Source organism: Marmota monax, unplaced genomic scaffold, assembly GCF_021218885.2.
Source record: "Marmota monax isolate L192 unplaced genomic scaffold, Marmota_monax_Labrador192_F-V1.1 WCK01_AAM20220418_F8-fsc00022, whole genome shotgun sequence".
In the NCBI taxonomy this organism is placed as follows: Eukaryota; Metazoa; Chordata; class Mammalia; order Rodentia; family Sciuridae; genus Marmota; species Marmota monax.
In genome coordinates, this window is record NW_026695215.1 from 13,553,037 (window position 1) to 13,569,935 (window position 16,899).

Sequence of the window (16,899 nt, forward strand, 5' to 3'; positions counted from 1 at the left end):
ATGTTCTGAAGTGCACAGGGCACAAACCATAGCATCTGGGCCCCTCCTATTGATTCAGGTCGTGAGGTTGTTTTCAATTGTTGTATCACAAACAACGCTACAACAAACATCTGTATGTGTACTTCCTTGTGCATGTATTTCTCTAGGATAATTAAAGAAAACAAAGAGCAGAGAAAGTAGCTGGGCAAAGCCTGGAAGACAGAATGGAGCTCAGAGTGAGGAAGACAGGGAGAAGGCCCTCTGGCTGGGGCCAAGAAACAAAGCAGGAGAGGAGCCTGGGACCTCAGGGCAGATGTAGGGCTCAGAGGCCACTTGGGATTTTATTCTAAGATCAAGATTATCCGAATTACATTTTAAAGGATCACTGGGCACTGGGTATGGTAGTTTACCCTTGTAATTCCAGCAGCTTGGGAGGCTGAGGCAGGAGGATGGTGAGTTCAAAGGCAGGCTCAGCAACTTAGTGAGACCCTGTCTCTAAATAAAATACAAAAAAAAGGGGGGGCTTGGGATGTGGCTCAGTGGTTAAGTGCCCCTGGATGTAATCCCCAGTACCAAGAAAGAAAGGAAGGAAGGAAGGAAGGAAGGGAGGGAAAGAAAGAAAGGAAGGAAGGAGGGAGGGAGGGAGGGAGGGAGGGAGGAAGGGAGAGAAAGGAAAAAGAAAAAAGAAATCAATCAGTCAATCACTGGGCTGCTTCATGGAAAATGGCTTGGAGGGAACTCGGGGAAGCAGGAGAGCAGGCAATGATGTACATGAGACCAGGCATCAGAGACCAGGCTGAAGTGAAATGAAGAAATCCTTAGCAGGTTGCATACCCAGCACCGGTTTAAAAAAAAAAAAAAAAAAAAAGATACTTAATTATATTTGGTGAATGAATGGGAAAAAAAACTTTCCTCTCTCTGCCATCTGTCTTCTGGTGTCCCTGCTGGCCTTTCCAGTATTTTGGTTCTAAATTCCTGCCACCCCCTCCAAATCTGGAGTGTGGTTAACAACGGAGTAAACCACGTTCATTAACTCTTTGCCTGCAGTCTGCCAGGATCATGAGCTGCCAAGTAATGTGAGTTAATTGCTCGCACACCTTCGGGTTTCTTCTTTTTCTAACAGTATCGTTTTTTTTTTTCAAAATAAAATCCTTCTTTTCCTCCCCCTGTCCCCTTTTATTATCAGTGATTTTGCCGTATACTAGAAAAGGTAGATGGAGGAATTGATTTATTTGATTAATGAATATAAAATTATTATGGTTAAGTTTATTGTTTTAGACCACAGCCCTATGGGGACATGAATAAATGTGATTGCTTTTGCTAAAATATTTGTTAATCCTGTGGTTTAGTGCACTGATAATGGAACCCGCTGCTCCCCTGACTTTTAATGAGCTTACCACACTGCCTAGCAGAAAGCAAAGGAAATAATTTTGCAAACACATGTTAAGAAGACTAAGAGAGTTTTCAAATCTCCTTATGATCTCAGCATGTCACAAAGGTGCATTTAAATGTAATTTCCTTTTCCTATTCTTACCATTTTCTCTATAGATTTTTTTTTTAATGTAACATAGAAATCTAAGGGACAGGTGCTTTGGGCTGAATTGGGTTTCTCCCAAAAGTCACATGCTCACACCCTAATCCCCGAATGTGGCTGTATTTGAAGATGGTGGGTCCCTAGTGCAATAGAGCCAGTGTCCTAGTAAGGACAAGAAGAGACACCTGAGCTCTCTCTTTGCTATGTGAGAAGGTGGCAGCTGTTGGAAGCCAGAAACAGAGGCCTCACCAGAGACTGACCCTACCAGACCTCCATCTGGGACTACCAGCCCCCAAAATTGAGAAAACAAAATTCTGTGGTTTAAGCCACCTGGTCTATGATATTTTGTTATAGCAGCCCTAGCTGACTAATACAATGGAACTCTTAAATCCTTAAACAATATGATTTATTCCTAGCTATTATTCAGATTTTAAAAGGCTCCATCTGACTTGGAGGCCTTAATTAATATGATCTGTTTTAGCAGGGGTGGAGTTTTGCCTTCTTTTTGAGTAAATAACACTGACACAGTTGTACGATGATAATAGATTCAGTGCCTGGTTGATTCAGGTCACATACACAGTCGTAAAGTGAAATCATGTTATTAACAAAATCATCAGGGCTGTCCAGTCAAGGGCAATAGACTGCCTACGTGTCAGATCAACTGTAAACTCCTGTGTCTCTTCCTCTGCCCTCCTACAAATCAATGCCCACGTAGGCAGGTGTATTTTCTCCCTATTTCTTATTTAATAACATGAAATTAAAGGCTTCTTATTGGAGAGAGTGAGCTTCACATGCACATCTGCCTCCTGCTGTTCCAGAGAACATCACTGTGTGCGTATTTTTTTAAGGGACAGGGATAAAAATTTCAAAATTAAAGAGACGAGGAGAGGAAGCCACCAAAGGACTATACATTTTTGGAAGACAAATAAACAAAGCAGAGAAAGCCAAAACTCAGAACCCACCAGGATGAGAAATACAGGGAAAGTTGAGAGACTCCCCCCAACAAAGCTTAACAAGGACATCAGACCCACTACTATAGTATATTAATCTATTTTCTGTGGTTACAATAAAATATCTGAATAACTTATAAATAAAAGAGGCTTATTTAGCTCACAGTTTGGGAGGCTGAAAGGCCAGCCTCTGAAGAGGGTGCCCTTGGTGGTCTTACAGGGTAGGGGATGGGAGCACACGCAAGCAGGAGAATTCAGTGTCACAGGAAGCCAGACAGCAATGCGAGGGTCCAGCTCATGCTTTTATAGCAACTCCCTTTGTGGGAACTGACTGGGGTCCCACAATAACCACCTTAATGCCTCTGATAGCAGTGCCCCCCTTGACCTAAGAACTCCCCAATAGGTCCCACCTTTTAAAGGTCAAACACCTCTCTGAAGACCAAACCTCTGACCCATGAACCCTTAGGGGACAAACCACATCCTAACCATAGTACAAGGTGTAAATGTTCAATAAATGTTAATTATCACATTACTCTGGAATTTGCCTTTGCCACTCGATGCCAATACATACACAGGTCATTTATTTTTTGGTAGAACTCTGTAATATTCCGTGACTTGTTCATCCATTTCCTCATTTGAGAAACTTCTGGATTATTTTCATTTTGGTTCCCCCTCCCCCCTGCCCACCACCCACCATGGGAGTAGTCTTATAAATCAGCAGATTTTAATATTTTGTCAATATGATGGATTTTAAAACAATAGCTTACTTCTATTGTGATTTGCATTTCTCTAACAGAATTGAGCATCTTTTCTTACATTTATTGGCTATTTGAAGTTCATTTGTAAGCATTATTCACATCCTGTGCCCATTTTTCTTTTCCCGTTTTCCTGTTTTCTTCAAGAGATGATGAGTTCTTCATAATGTGAAGATATTAATTTCTTGTCTGTCCTATATAGACTTTATTATTTCTTGCCTGGAGGAAATTTCTAGTTTTTTGTTGTCAGATACATCATTATTTTTTCTTCATGGCTGAGGAAGTTTTTTTTGGAAGACATTGTATTTTTCAAGTCTCTCCCAAACTGAGATTTCACAAATATGCCCCGATATTTTCTTCTGTTATTCTTATTGTGTTTTCTGTTTAAAATTTAGATCTTCAATCTGTCTAGAATTTTTTTTCTGTAGTGTGAAGAAATAATAAGAAGTAACAATAAACTAGCTACCATTTACTGAAAGACTTCTATACTCTGGAGACTCTACAAATACTTTATATATTTCACATAGACAAGAACATAAAGGATCAAAGAGATTAAGGAATCAGGCAATTTCACTCAGCTACTAAAGTAAGACTGAGATTTAAACTCAAGCAATTTTTACTCTGGATCTTCTTCTCCTAAATATCCAGATGAACAGTTAATTCTGCAACCCCACTGAGTATACATCCTTTTCCGTTGAACCAAAACACAAATTTCATGATACAAATTCTCAAATAAGGTCCCCTGGATTCCACTACCATTGTGTCATGACTAAATTGTTTTGATTTTAGTAGTTTTATAGTAGGTTTTGTTCTCTCTCTGGTAAGACAAGTATTCTTTCATTACTTTTCTCAACCTACCCAATAAAATTTGCACATTTTATTCCACATAAACATTTAAAACATTTGTCCAGTTCCAAAAAAAGTACATATTTGCATGTTTTGACTTGGACTACATTAAATGTGAGTTTTAATATGTTAAGAATTGACATTTATACATTTACATATTCATCTCCCTATGCGTAATATAATATTCCATTTATTTTGATCCTTTGATAAAATGCTAGAGTTTCCTTTTAATATGATTCTTGTACTCATTCATGACTTATTTTATGATTTTTGTTATTTTTGTGAATAGAATATTTTCCCCATATAATAGGTAATTATAGAAGAAAAGGTAATTATTTGGGATATGTATCATATTCAGCAATTGAACTAAAGTAGTTATTCTAATTGTTTTTAAATGAAGTTTGTTTGTTTGTTTGTTTTGCATTTTCTAGGTATGCTGTCAAACATTTATTCTCTTTTCCAATATTGATACCAGTTGCTAAATTTATGAACAGGGGATCTTATTAAATAAGTTAAAATCTTCAAAATACTGAGCACTAGTAGTGAACGTGGATACCCCAGCTTTGCCTTGATTGTAATGGCAGTAGCTTTAACTTTGCACTCAATATATGATGTTGCTGACTGTAACTCAGTCTTCACTATGCTAAGATAGTTTCCTTCTTTTCCTATTAAACTTGTAATTTATTTTATTAGAAAACCTACTTAACTTTATTCATTTTTATCTACTACATAATCTTTTTTTAAATTTTTTTTAAGTTGTCAATGGACCTTTATTTTATTTATTTATATGTGGTGCTGAGAATTGAACCCAGGGCCTCACACATGCTAGGCAAGCGCTCTACCACTGAGCCACAAACCCAGCCCTGCTACCATAATCTTAATTTCTACTTTTAACTTGTTAGTAATAGTCCAGATTATTGTAATATTTTATAATGTTAAAAAATACTATAATTCTGGAATAGGTACCACTTGGTCATCTCTACCATCTCAAACCATTTATGAATATGTCAAAATGAACCCCACTATTATGTATAACTATTATGCACTAATAAAAAAATAAACACTTCTAGATAAAACATTATCAAATTCAGCAGTATGTTAAAGGAATGGTAGAAAAAGATATGGCAGTATAATTAGGAAACCTAAACTAGTCAACCAAAAAAATACCAAGTAAAAGAATTAAAAAAAAAACAGCTAGATATACATTATATGTCAAAAGGCAGTAGCTATATATAAACAGCAGTTAGGACTGGGTATGGGAAAAAAGTACTATTCATATCATAGTTATACATTTAATAGAATTTTTGAAGAAAAATGACTTGAGTGTTCTTCAGGAATTTGTTAAACATAATTTTGAAAAATGGAGATAGACATGGGTGGAGTGCTGTGTGCTATCTAATGATTAATTCACGGGAGACCACATAGCGATAGAGCTGGGGGCACAGGGCTGGCTCACTGGGTCTTCCTTCCCTCAGCTGGGACAAGTGCAAGGGCCCCATTCAAAACCATCCTGTAGTTTCCCAAGAAATTACTGAGTAAATTCTGCTTCATGAGAGAATTCCCAGAGTTAATTCCCGTTGTTTGGTCTCTGCATCAAAGCACAGGACTGATGTTCATTTTAAAAGTCTGTTAAATATTGGGCTGTCACTGTCAACTATTTTCTAAAAAGCTATACATGTAGCTTGGATAGAAAGTCCCCTGTAAAGAAAGAAACAGAAATGTGATATATATATATATATATATATATATATATATATATATATATATATATATATATATAATTTTTTTTTTCAGTAGAATACTACTCAGCTTTAAAGAAGAATGAAATTATGGCATTTGCCAGTAAATAGATGGAGTTGGAGAATATCATGCTAAGCAAAATAAGCTAATCCCCCAAAACCAAAGGCTGAATGTTTTCTCTAATATGTGGGTGCTGATTCACAATAAGAGGGGAGCACTAGAGAAGAATACCTTTACCTTAGATTAGGTAGAGGGAAGAGAGGGGAGGGAAGGGGATGTGGGGATAGGAAGGTTAGTAGAATGAAACAGACATTATTACTTCATGTATATATGTGACTGCATGACCAAGGTGATTCTACAACATGTACACTCGGGAACATGAGAAATTATATCCCATCTATGTATGATATATCAATGTGCATAAATGCATTCTACTGTCATGAATTAACCAATTAAAAATTTAAATAAATAAAGGAGGTAGTTGATGCACTAAACCTGCAACCATGAAGAACAATGCTGGCCCTTGAGTATACACTCAGTAAATGTTTGTTGAATAAATGAATGAAACTAACTTTGACACAAAAGCTTAAATTATCAAATGTGTGCATAGCAAGTCTATGTTTGGTGCTACAGAAATTCCTTTGTGAAATTTAGAGTCCTACAACACATATGCAAATATAAATTTAAATAAACATGTAAGCAGTACCAAGTTCAAAAAGAAAGAAAAAAGAAAGAAAGAAACGGGGTTGTCTTATTCATTGGAAATTTCCTATTTCTAGGAACACATGCATTAATTTATTAATTTAACCCCTATTTCTTGCACAGGACGCAATGCACCAGGTGCTGGGACGGCTGCTGCACTCAGGAGCTTACACACTAGTGGCTTCAAATGCACAGAAAGTGTGACCAACTCCACTGCTTTCCTTCATGAATAACAAAATGAAGTGCAATTGGTGAATGAAGAACTGATTATCTCTGTGTCTCATTGAAGAAATAGGTTATTTTTTAAAAATTACAAACATATTTAAATAACAGTATACTCAGTAATTGCTAATGCTACATATAAGAAATTCCTATTTCCAGTCTGACTTTGCATCCTGCTCCCTCTGCTGCATCAGGCACAGGTTTTCTAAATAGAAAAGGAAGCCGCATTTCCTCTCTGCCTTTTCTCTGGGGCTGAGGTCAGCCTTGGGCTGAAGCCAGCATGAGTCAGCTCCCCAGCATGGATCCCCTCTGCAGAGGCTGGCCCCGCTACAGCTCCCATGGAACACCTACCGCAAGTGTCTCTGGGCCAGGTCAGCAGCGGGCAGCAGCGTCTGGTGGATCCCTGCCGGAATACAGAGAGAAAGACTTACATGATTTCCTAGGTGGGCAGGGTAGGGCGACCAAGCAGGAGTCACTGAACTGTTCACATATTTGGTCTCCTCATTCTATTCTGGGAACAGCAAGGAAACAACTTAAAAGAAAAAAAAATGTAATAGTACATAATAGTACAATTGGTAACAGGGATAAATTCTTAGCATCTCAAAACACTTCCAGTGGAGATCCGGATGAACCATCAGAGGTATTTAAAATAAAAAAGGATGTATACTATTCTATTTCAGGGAAATATCCACATGAAAATATCAACATTAAAAATAGAACATGAAATTCACACGTGGATTGTAATTACATTAAACGTCTGTAGGTATACTTTAAAAGATTAGAAGTTAGAATATTGCCAATGGTTTGGAATGTAACTAGGGTTTTTCTTTTTTCCCTAGAAATTCTTCACTTAAAAAAAAAAACAACTTTTATGCAAATTGGAACAAATGGCAACTGACATTTCGAAGTACCAGAGCTATTCTTGACAGACTTACAAGAGAAGAGCAGAAGCAATTGCCTGCATGTTGGGATTTGTCAGCCTGTCCCCAAGTCCAGCTCCTCCAGGTCCAGATAAGGGGACCCGGTTCTGCAGCCCCATCCCCTCCTGACAGATCACACTGATGTCACCTGTTCAGTTCATGCATGCTTCTCAGCTCCTCTGGGATTCTGGTCACTGTGCTGCATCCTCCTCCAGCAGATCTGGATGGGGCCTGCCATGCATGGCCACCTCCCCACCTAAGGCCGACTGCTGGCCTTTTGAGTTCTCCTCCTGCAAGTTCTTCCTCCCAGCACCTTCAGGTGGAGCTGGCCTGCACTTGACCCTTCCTTCCCCTGCAGTTAACTAAATGCCCAGACGTTCAACCCATTCCAAAAGTTCACCTCCTTATATTTCAATGGCTTCTTGTTTTTAGGAATCCTTATTACAAGTTGAATACGGGCTGGGGATATAGCTTAGTTGGTAGAGCACTTGCCTCACATGCACAAGGCCCTGGGTTCAATCCCCAGCACCACAAAAAAAGGAAAAAAAAAAGTTGAACACACTTGAAAATTACCATTTTAAGTTGGTGTTTCATGATATTTCCATTGAGTTTGTTGCGCCTCACATAATGGGGACATAGGAATAACAGAAATGGCTACCGTTTATTGGTACCTTTTTGTGGCTGGCACTTTTTAGACATCAGTCTTCACAACAATCTTGGAGGAGAGCCATGTGGTTTTCCTTTGCAGCTCAGAGAGGCTCAACAGCTCACCCAAGGTCACATAGCTGGTACATGACAAAGTCAGACTTCAAACCTGGCCAAATCTGACTTGGAAGCCAGGGCTCTTTCACCCACCTTTCACTGTGTACCTACCCTCTGCAGTCTCAGAGAAGGCACAGACTGAGAGTCATAGACCCAGCAGAGTGTCCCTGACATCTTCATTTCTCTGGGCTTTGGTCTCCCTCATCTGTAAAATGAAGTAGTTGAACTTAAAAAGCTGCACAATAGGAAGGAATAGAAGGTGCAAGGGAAATAGACAAAACGGGCCTCCACTGCACTTACAGACCCCTTAGAGGCCATCACAGGTCCTTGCGTGACACAATTCCAGGCAGTTACCTCTTCCCCAGAGAGAAGAGGAGAAAGGGCCAGGATTGGTCACACAGCCAAATTTTCTAGCTGTCACATGAAGAAACAAGCACAGAATGCCCCAGGTACAGGAAAGAGAATCCTTTCTGACAGACAGCTCTCTGCTGGGGAAAGTCAGGTAGAACCATTACTGGCCACCACCCTGGGTGCAGGATTGACTGGCAGTAAGGAGGTCCTCTTGGGACAGGACTCAGGGAGTGGGATCTGAAGGTGCAAAACAGAGTGGTGGAGGAGATGCATCTGGCTCTATTTTTTTGCACTCAGAGCTAAATCATATCATCACAGACTCTGTCACCAAAGAAACCTGCAGAATGCAAACGAGAGGAAGAATTGCAGTCTGAATAACCGCCCCCAGAAAAGGTCAGGCAATTAGGCATAAGTTGTTCTTTTTCCAGGAACTGCCCCCATCTGCAACCTTCCTGTGTCACTGCACACAGACACGTAACCACTGCTTTTAAAAATGCAAGACCACACTTCCCTGAGTTTCTTATTGAGCACATTAGGTGAAGCGAAATCCAACCTCAATCAAGCTAGAAGCCATCTAATGTTCAGATTCCGCCCAATGGCAATGGAGCCAAACTCAAATCTTCCTCCATCCTCCCACACCCAAGTTTCCTAGAGATCTTTTCCTTCCCGAGCCTTTGCAGGTGGTGCTGGGCTGGATTCTGCCTTCGGACAGTTCTCTGGGAGGCTGTCAGGTCACGTGGCACCTGCAGGAGCTGCTGTGTTCCAGAGAGGACACAAAGAGAAGATGCTGGATACACCGAGGCCGGCTGTCCCCCAACTCTTCCTGTGGAATGGTGCTTGCTCTAGAGCTCTGTGTCCCTGTGAAACGTGCCACCTGACTGTTAGTGGCTTCTGTGTAAACTACCGTTTTAGCAGCTGCCTGCTCAGCTATGCTCTCACCAATGGGTCAAAAAAACCAGGATGTGGTGGTCTCCAAGGCTCTTAGGGCACTTGCAAAACTCCAAGCATCTTAAAACAGCCTTTCAGGGGGAGAATCTGCTAAGTGCCCAAAGCTCAGGCCATAGGCCCGGAGCATAATATTTTTATACCTCTGTGGCACCGTATCTGCCTTGACATTTGCTTCTCTATTTCAGTAAAGGTGAAAACATGGTGAGACAGAATCCTAAACAGAGCTGCTGAGCTGCCAGGGGTGCTAAATGAGGCTATTAATAGAAGAGATTTGAGGAATTCTCTTTGATACAAACGACTTTGTTAGAATTGACCTTTAAAATTCAAATCAAACACTGCTACTCCTTCTCACCCTCATGGCCATGTTATAGGTGGTTTCCTTCCAGATAAATGACTAGTCCTGCAATTCCACGCGCCTGCTCCGAAAGGCTCCGCCAGGCAGGGGTGGAGGATGTGGCCAGCACCCTTTTTTGATGATGTTATGTTTTGAAGGTCCCCCAGTGATTGATCTTAGTGCAGAAGCCACTGCCCTCGTTACAAGAGATTCACAGCCAATGGCTTCTGTGTTTTCTATTTCTGGGTCAGTACTTCTGGGTTGTGGAGGTCAGTTCATTAGAGATGCTTCTGCCTGAGCAGCATCAATACACATATTCTGAACTGAGCCTGACTCTGGGCTTAGCTTTTAGGGATAGTCTTTTTAATTATTCCACGAATGTTTCCTAAGTGTCAGGCACTCTGATGGGAGCTGTGGATAGGCAGTGAGCTTACATTTCAGGAGAAGAGAAAGAAAGAAATATATAATACATCACATATTATATAATGTCAGATAATGCGACTATGAGAAATATAAAGCAGGGTGAGGGGGCAGAGTGAGAGGAACCCCATCACTATCATGTCAGGGTGGACAGCAAGGTCTCTGGGAGGTGGCAATGTTGAGCAGAGGACTAAATAAAGGGAGAATGTCAGAAAGAAAAGTAGTTGAGGCAGAGGGAGGCAAACAGAAACAGAGAGTGCAAGGGCCCTGGGGCAGCTGTCAGTCCACCAATGAAGCAGTAAAAGGTGCTTATTCTTCAGGGGAAAGAACACACGTCTAGGCTGTGAGCATGGCTGACAGAGCATGGGCTACCGACCAGGCCCCTCTGCCCTCAGCTGGGCCACTGTGAGAGGCCAGCCTGTACACAGCCACAGGGAGCCTCTCCTAGCGGCACATGCTTGGGACTTAGCAGAACCTCAGAAAGGCTGGTGCTGTCAGAGGAGAGGTCAGAATGAGGGAGAGCAGTAATGAGCAATCACAGTCTTAAAAAATAATCCTTTTCTTACCATAACTAAGCACCACCAACCGTGAAGGACAAATGTCAAGTCAGTCCCTCCACGGGGTTCCCCCTCCCATCTCCCAAAAGAGGGACGGTTTTCTGCCACCAACTATGATGCTGCTGTAGAATTTTAAAATCACATCAACCCTAGTGACAGGAACATTCCAACATGGGGACTTGAGGCTGGCTCTTCCCATGCCTGTCTCATACAGGGAAAACCCCTCCACCCCCTTTCTAACCCTTCCTTTATTTGTACCCTTGCTGGTCTTTTCTAAGCAATGTGTTCTGTGCAGCCAAGCCAAAACAGCCCAGCATAAATAACTGATACTTAATATTTTTTATATTTAAAAAAATCTAACTAAAAAACATTTTCATCATCCCTTCTTTCATAAGAAATCTCTATCTTTGTGAAAGGCTTTTCTTCTCTGCCTTATTTCTGAATTGTTTAAAATGTCTGACGAACGTCTTGACAACTCCATATCCAATGATTTAATGTTAAATTTTTTTTAAAAGAATTTGAGAAAACAAAGTATTATGTTGTGTTTGCATCTGGCAGACCTGTGTTAGTTGGTCTCCGCTAAGTGGGGGTTGAATTTGATGTCCACAGGTATAAAGCATGCTCATTACTGAGGACGCTATTAGAAATGCTAACTGAAGATTTCAACGCACTCTGGAGCTGGGAGTATGGGATGGAACTGTGGCCCACAGAGCCATCCATTCCCACCCTTCCCTCCCAACATACACCAAATTAAACCAGGTTAGTATAATCAGGAAGCCTGCTGAATGCAGGAGTTGGCCGTCCATGCAATTTAAAGAAGAAATGAAAGAAAGATCCACTGTCCAGCATCCACCCCCATTTGCTAATTACAAGTAATCGAGCAAGGACATTGTTAGTACAAAGGAGAAATCAGTGAATATGAGATGGGCGCCAAGGGATAGGCAGACCATCCTCCAGGATTGATGGCTTTCCCAAAGACAAGTGTGGAGATGTCTCGTGACACTTAGTTTTTCCTGGTTCATTTGTCAGATGGCATTTAACCCTCACCCCAGCCCTGACCCCATTCCCATGGGGGTCAGCGCTAGGGGTGCAGGTGTCTGTAGAGCACATTACTTCAGAGTAAAAACATCCAAAGCTAATGGCATTCAGGGCAGCATTACAGTTCCCAGTTTCAAAACGGCTGCACCCAGTGAGTTCTCACAAAAGGGCTGCCTTTAAACATGGCGGAGCCATTGCCCCTCCAGTGGAGAGCAAGAACAATTCTGATTTGGCTCCACTGTGCTCCAGTTCACTCCTCTGCTCTTCTACACCTGGGGTTCCTAGATCCATCTCTGTGCCCCTAGTGCTGATTAGGGCCTGCTAAGTACACAACTGGGGACTATCTCCCAAATGCTCACCATGGATCCACCCAGTAAGCCCTCCCCAGTGCCAGGAAGTGTCTAGACAAGGAATTAGGTGGGTATGAGAATGGAGTGGCTCCAGTTGAGGTTGGTCAGGGCAGCAATGGAGGGATCAAGAGCACACCACCACCAAATCCATTTGACCCAACTTCCCAGAACCCAAGGCTTAAAGGAAGCATGCCAATGGGTGACCAGGAGAATAAGCATTTCCTAGAACATTTGTCCTTGTTCAATGTGGAGAAATGACTTAAGTGTACTGATAAGACACATCGGTCTCCCCAAATGCTTATGGTTTGGACACAAATGGGGCTCCAGATGAACACAAGGTCACCGAAACACACTCTTAAAACAATCAATCCACCTAGGATACATACAACACCCTCTATTAGTCTAGTGATTGGCACCTAGATAATTATGTTCACAAATATTTTCAACAAATAGATATTAACCCTCAAAAAAAAAGAAGAAGAAACATCATTACATTATAGAACTAAACAGAACCAGCGACAAGCAAGTTTCATTGAGGCCCAAGCTGAACCCCGTAACAGAGATGCCCTCCCCTCGAAGTCAAGTGTGTGATGAGGTAACAGGATACTTCCCTCCTGTACCAGTCAGCTGCTCTAATTGATAATGTTGTGATAAATGCAAAGATTATCTGTGAAATCACAGAATCTGCTCTTTGCCTCTATGCAGCAAGCCTCTGGGATCAACAGATGTTCCTCCTTTAGACGATGACACTTGTTATACTAAACGTACCTAATCACATCCAGGGTCACTTTCCACGTGTGCAACTGCTCTATCTGGCATGGTTCTTTTGGGGAACTTTCTAACCACACGCAGACTCAATAACCCTTATGGCTGACCTTTGGGCCAAGATGCAACAGTGTGTGTTTCTCATCAATAGCACTCCTTTAATTATTAACAAGATTTTCCAATAGCGACAATGATAAAAGAAAAAAACTTATGATGGAAAAGGATAAGTCCCTTTACTGGAAATGTTCAAGGCAAGCTACGTAACAGCTTCTCAGGAGCAAGTGCCTATGAAGGAAAGGTTGAGGGGATTGGAAAGAAAAGCACTGGACTCCGGCTCTGCCACCGGGCTGCTGAACCTCTCTGTGCCTGTTTCGTTTTCTTGGGGCCTGAAAATGGGGAGAGTGTGTTCACCTTGCCACCTTGTCCAGCTGCCTCCACCTCTCTCCCAGGTCCAGGGTGGATTCCCCCTCCTGACTCTCAAGTCACTGGAAGAGGTTTGGGGGGTCACCATCTGTTGTGCATACTAAACACCCAACCCGTTGTGACTGGGATTTTTTTTTTTAATCATCACAATAAGCTTTTCAAAGGTTAGAACCTAAAATCCTAGAATCTTAGAATAGGAAGACCACTTAGTTCCTAAAATCCTCTAGTCTGACTCTTCTTATTCACGGAGCTGTTTTTGTTTATTAATTATATGCTACTTTCTGATACTGTACAAACAAGGGCAATGGACTATGGAGCAGAGGTCAATAAACAATTCCCATCACCCACCCTTCTCAAAGTGTTTTGACCCTTCCCTGGGCCTCAATTTATTGCCTATCAATTACCCCCATGGACTACATACTAAAGCTTCATATTGAAACTGATGAGACTTACACAGAAATTGTAATCTTTTATTCTTCACCTTAGTCTCCTGTGCGCCCACTTCAGAGACCCAGGGTAGAAAAAAGGAGAATGAGCCGAGGTTGGGGCATGTGACATTGACACTACATGGAGACTTCAAAGGAAAAAACATCCTCAACCAGTCTTCCTTAGCATTTCTTCAAGAGAGAAACAGGGAACAGGCAAGAATAGCATTTTCTCTCCAGTTTCCAGCCCCCCTCCCTGACTTTCCAATCACACTTGTCCCCAAAGATTGTCACAGTCACTTCTGATGCCATAAGATTTTCTACCACTAGGGAGCTCATGCCCTGTTGTTTGGCTGTGACCCTGTCTGACCTGGGAGAGTGTGGTGGACACTATCATGGCTACTTTCAACTTGGAGAAAAGAGAAGCATTTTGTTGAGACTGTATATTCTGAAGACAGGGATTGAACCCTTGAGTTCTCTTTCTAAAGATTCTTGCGTGCAATTAACTCCTAGGTCCATTGTGGTTTATTGTTTACTTGCTTGGCTCATTGTTTTCTGGCTAACGTGAGACTAAAAAGTTATTTCCTCTGGAAAATAGGTGTCTTATTAGCAACTGGCATGTTTTTCTGCAGATTTTACAGGTCACTAATTGTCCTTATTAGAAAACATCAAATTTACTGTGAAATTTTATATATGCTTCATTTCATTAGAGAGAACCACAAAGACACCGATAGCTGGTCTAGAAGAAAGTTGCTAAAGCAAATCAGATTAGAAAAAGCGTTTATCCAGTTTGCCACACAGCCAACATATGATTGCATTTTGCAGCCAGGGCCCCACAGGACGCTGATGTACAAAATTTCTACAGAACTACCAAAACCACGTTTGCAACCTCCATTTGGCAAGCTTTCCATTGAGAACACGAGCTGGTTTCTGTGACCAGACTCCAGCACTGGCTTTCCACACACACCTTGAGGGGCGGGAGGTGGCAGCCAGCACATTGCTTCTATCTGTTCAGCCAAACCCAGCAACTCAAGCCTGGTTCTCACTGACAAGAGGCAGACAGTTTACTGGAATTAAAACAAACTACAAAACCCAGCATTGGTGGGAGGTGGGGAACACATTTTTATATCACAATTTTAAAAATTAAGAGACATTAACCCTATAGATGGGTACTAATTCAGGAAAAAATCAGATTGCTATTTTATAATGAAAAACTTTTATAATTAGAACACTTGTGCTGTTTCCTTTATTCCTTTTTACTTAGCTTTGTCAAGATACAGCAAGGTTAGCTGTTTGGGCTCTGCACAGTGAATGTTCATGAACACCTCTCACTGCGTGGCTGTACTTGACTTTGCACCTCCCACGGGGCAAGGATATATGAGAAAGGAGAAAGGCAGAGACCATGAAGGATTTGTGATCACTTACAAGAATGTTGTGACAGGGTGTTGTTTGACTTTATAAAATAATGACTTTTTAAAAGAACACTATATTTTATTAAGAATCCATTCTGCCATTCTTAGATGCAATGATAAATGTTATTTTATCTAGCTAGAGATGGTGCACACTCATTTACAGCCAATTCCATTATTTTGCTTGAAATGAACTTTTTATTGTATTTTTTCCAATTATGTAAGTGAGCTGATCATGCAACAAAGAGGTTGCTAAATGTGGGAATTATTATAAGATCAACATTTTTTACAGGCTACAGCTTAGGCTGTTTGTGGAGTGACAAAGGGAACATGAAAAGAAATTTTTTTTCCCTGTCTGCCCTGCATTTAGGTTTATCATTCCTAGGCTTGAATTAAGTGCCTGAGTCTTAATCCCTTTCACAAGTTAGCAAGTTAGCATGGGCCCTCCGTCCAGATGTGAAAGGAAATTAGATTTCACTTTAAAACAGACAGTGGGAAACCAGAGAACACTAAAAGAAAATACTGGTTAAATAACTGCAGCAAACCTTATTTATTAAAATCCATTAATCAGGAATGTGTGCTAGGTCAGACACAAGACCAGAGTTTGCCTTTGGCCTAATTGTGTAAGAGTTTGCTAAATCAATTACTAGTGGAAAATATTTCAGAGAGAAGGCCAACACTTCTAAAGAGACTGTTAAGTAATTCTATTCATTTACAATACAGAATGATATCCCAGTTATAAATAATTTTTATCCATATCTTAAAGCCACCTTGAGCCTCTCCTAAGTAAATCTTCCTTAATTTACTTACAGGATTTGCTGTAGTTAGGAAGGTAGCCTTTTATTCTTGAAATGAACTTAAAAACGAAAACTGAAAGCTTTTCCTAAATCATTCCTTTCTTCCTTTGAGTAAAACGGGTTGCTGGATGTTCCAGCTGAAATACATGAAATCTAGAAACAGCATACCTGGGTTCAGGTTCCCCTTCTACCACTTAGGCCTGTTCTTTATGGTCAAGGGTGCCCCCATTTCCTCTTCTGTAAAATGGGATGCATGATACCTAAAAGATTTGAAAACTATAAGGTGCTTAGTGCTTATTGTCGCCTGTACCACAGGTTAGAGATCAGTTAAACCCAGCCATACCCCCAGGGTATCACTGAGAGAAACTTACATGTTGAACTTTTTAGAACACACAGGTTTTTGAGACCCTCTTTCTTCAAGGGTCAAGGCATCTTTCCAAATCACTTGGAGTCTTCGAATCTTTTGTTCTTGCCTCCAGCCATCCAACCTATCCTGCCAGGTACTCCTGGTTAATTATGCATAAGTTTTACCCAAGCCTGCCATGTCTCTAGGAAATGATCTTGCTTTCTCTCTTCAATTCGTGCTAGAATGCACCTGCTCCCTGAGGTCTTCTTTCATCCACGCCCTCCCTTGACTCGGGCGCAGCTCTGCTTGGGAATCCCTTCTTAATA

At 41.1% G+C, this 16,899-nt stretch overlaps 1 long non-coding RNA gene across 1 annotated transcript; it reads right to left on the reverse strand.

The window, feature by feature from the left end:
* Positions 1 to 609: 609 nt before the first annotated feature.
* LOC124084519 (uncharacterized) lies at positions 610 to 16,875 on the reverse strand. Its single transcript, XR_006849122.2, has 4 exons — positions 16,599 to 16,875; positions 8,522 to 8,615; positions 7,080 to 7,131; positions 610 to 3,640 (listed from the first exon to the last, which is right to left on the reverse strand). It is a non-coding gene; the product is annotated as an uncharacterized LOC124084519 (long non-coding RNA).
* Between the last annotated feature and the right edge of the window lie 24 nt (positions 16,876 to 16,899).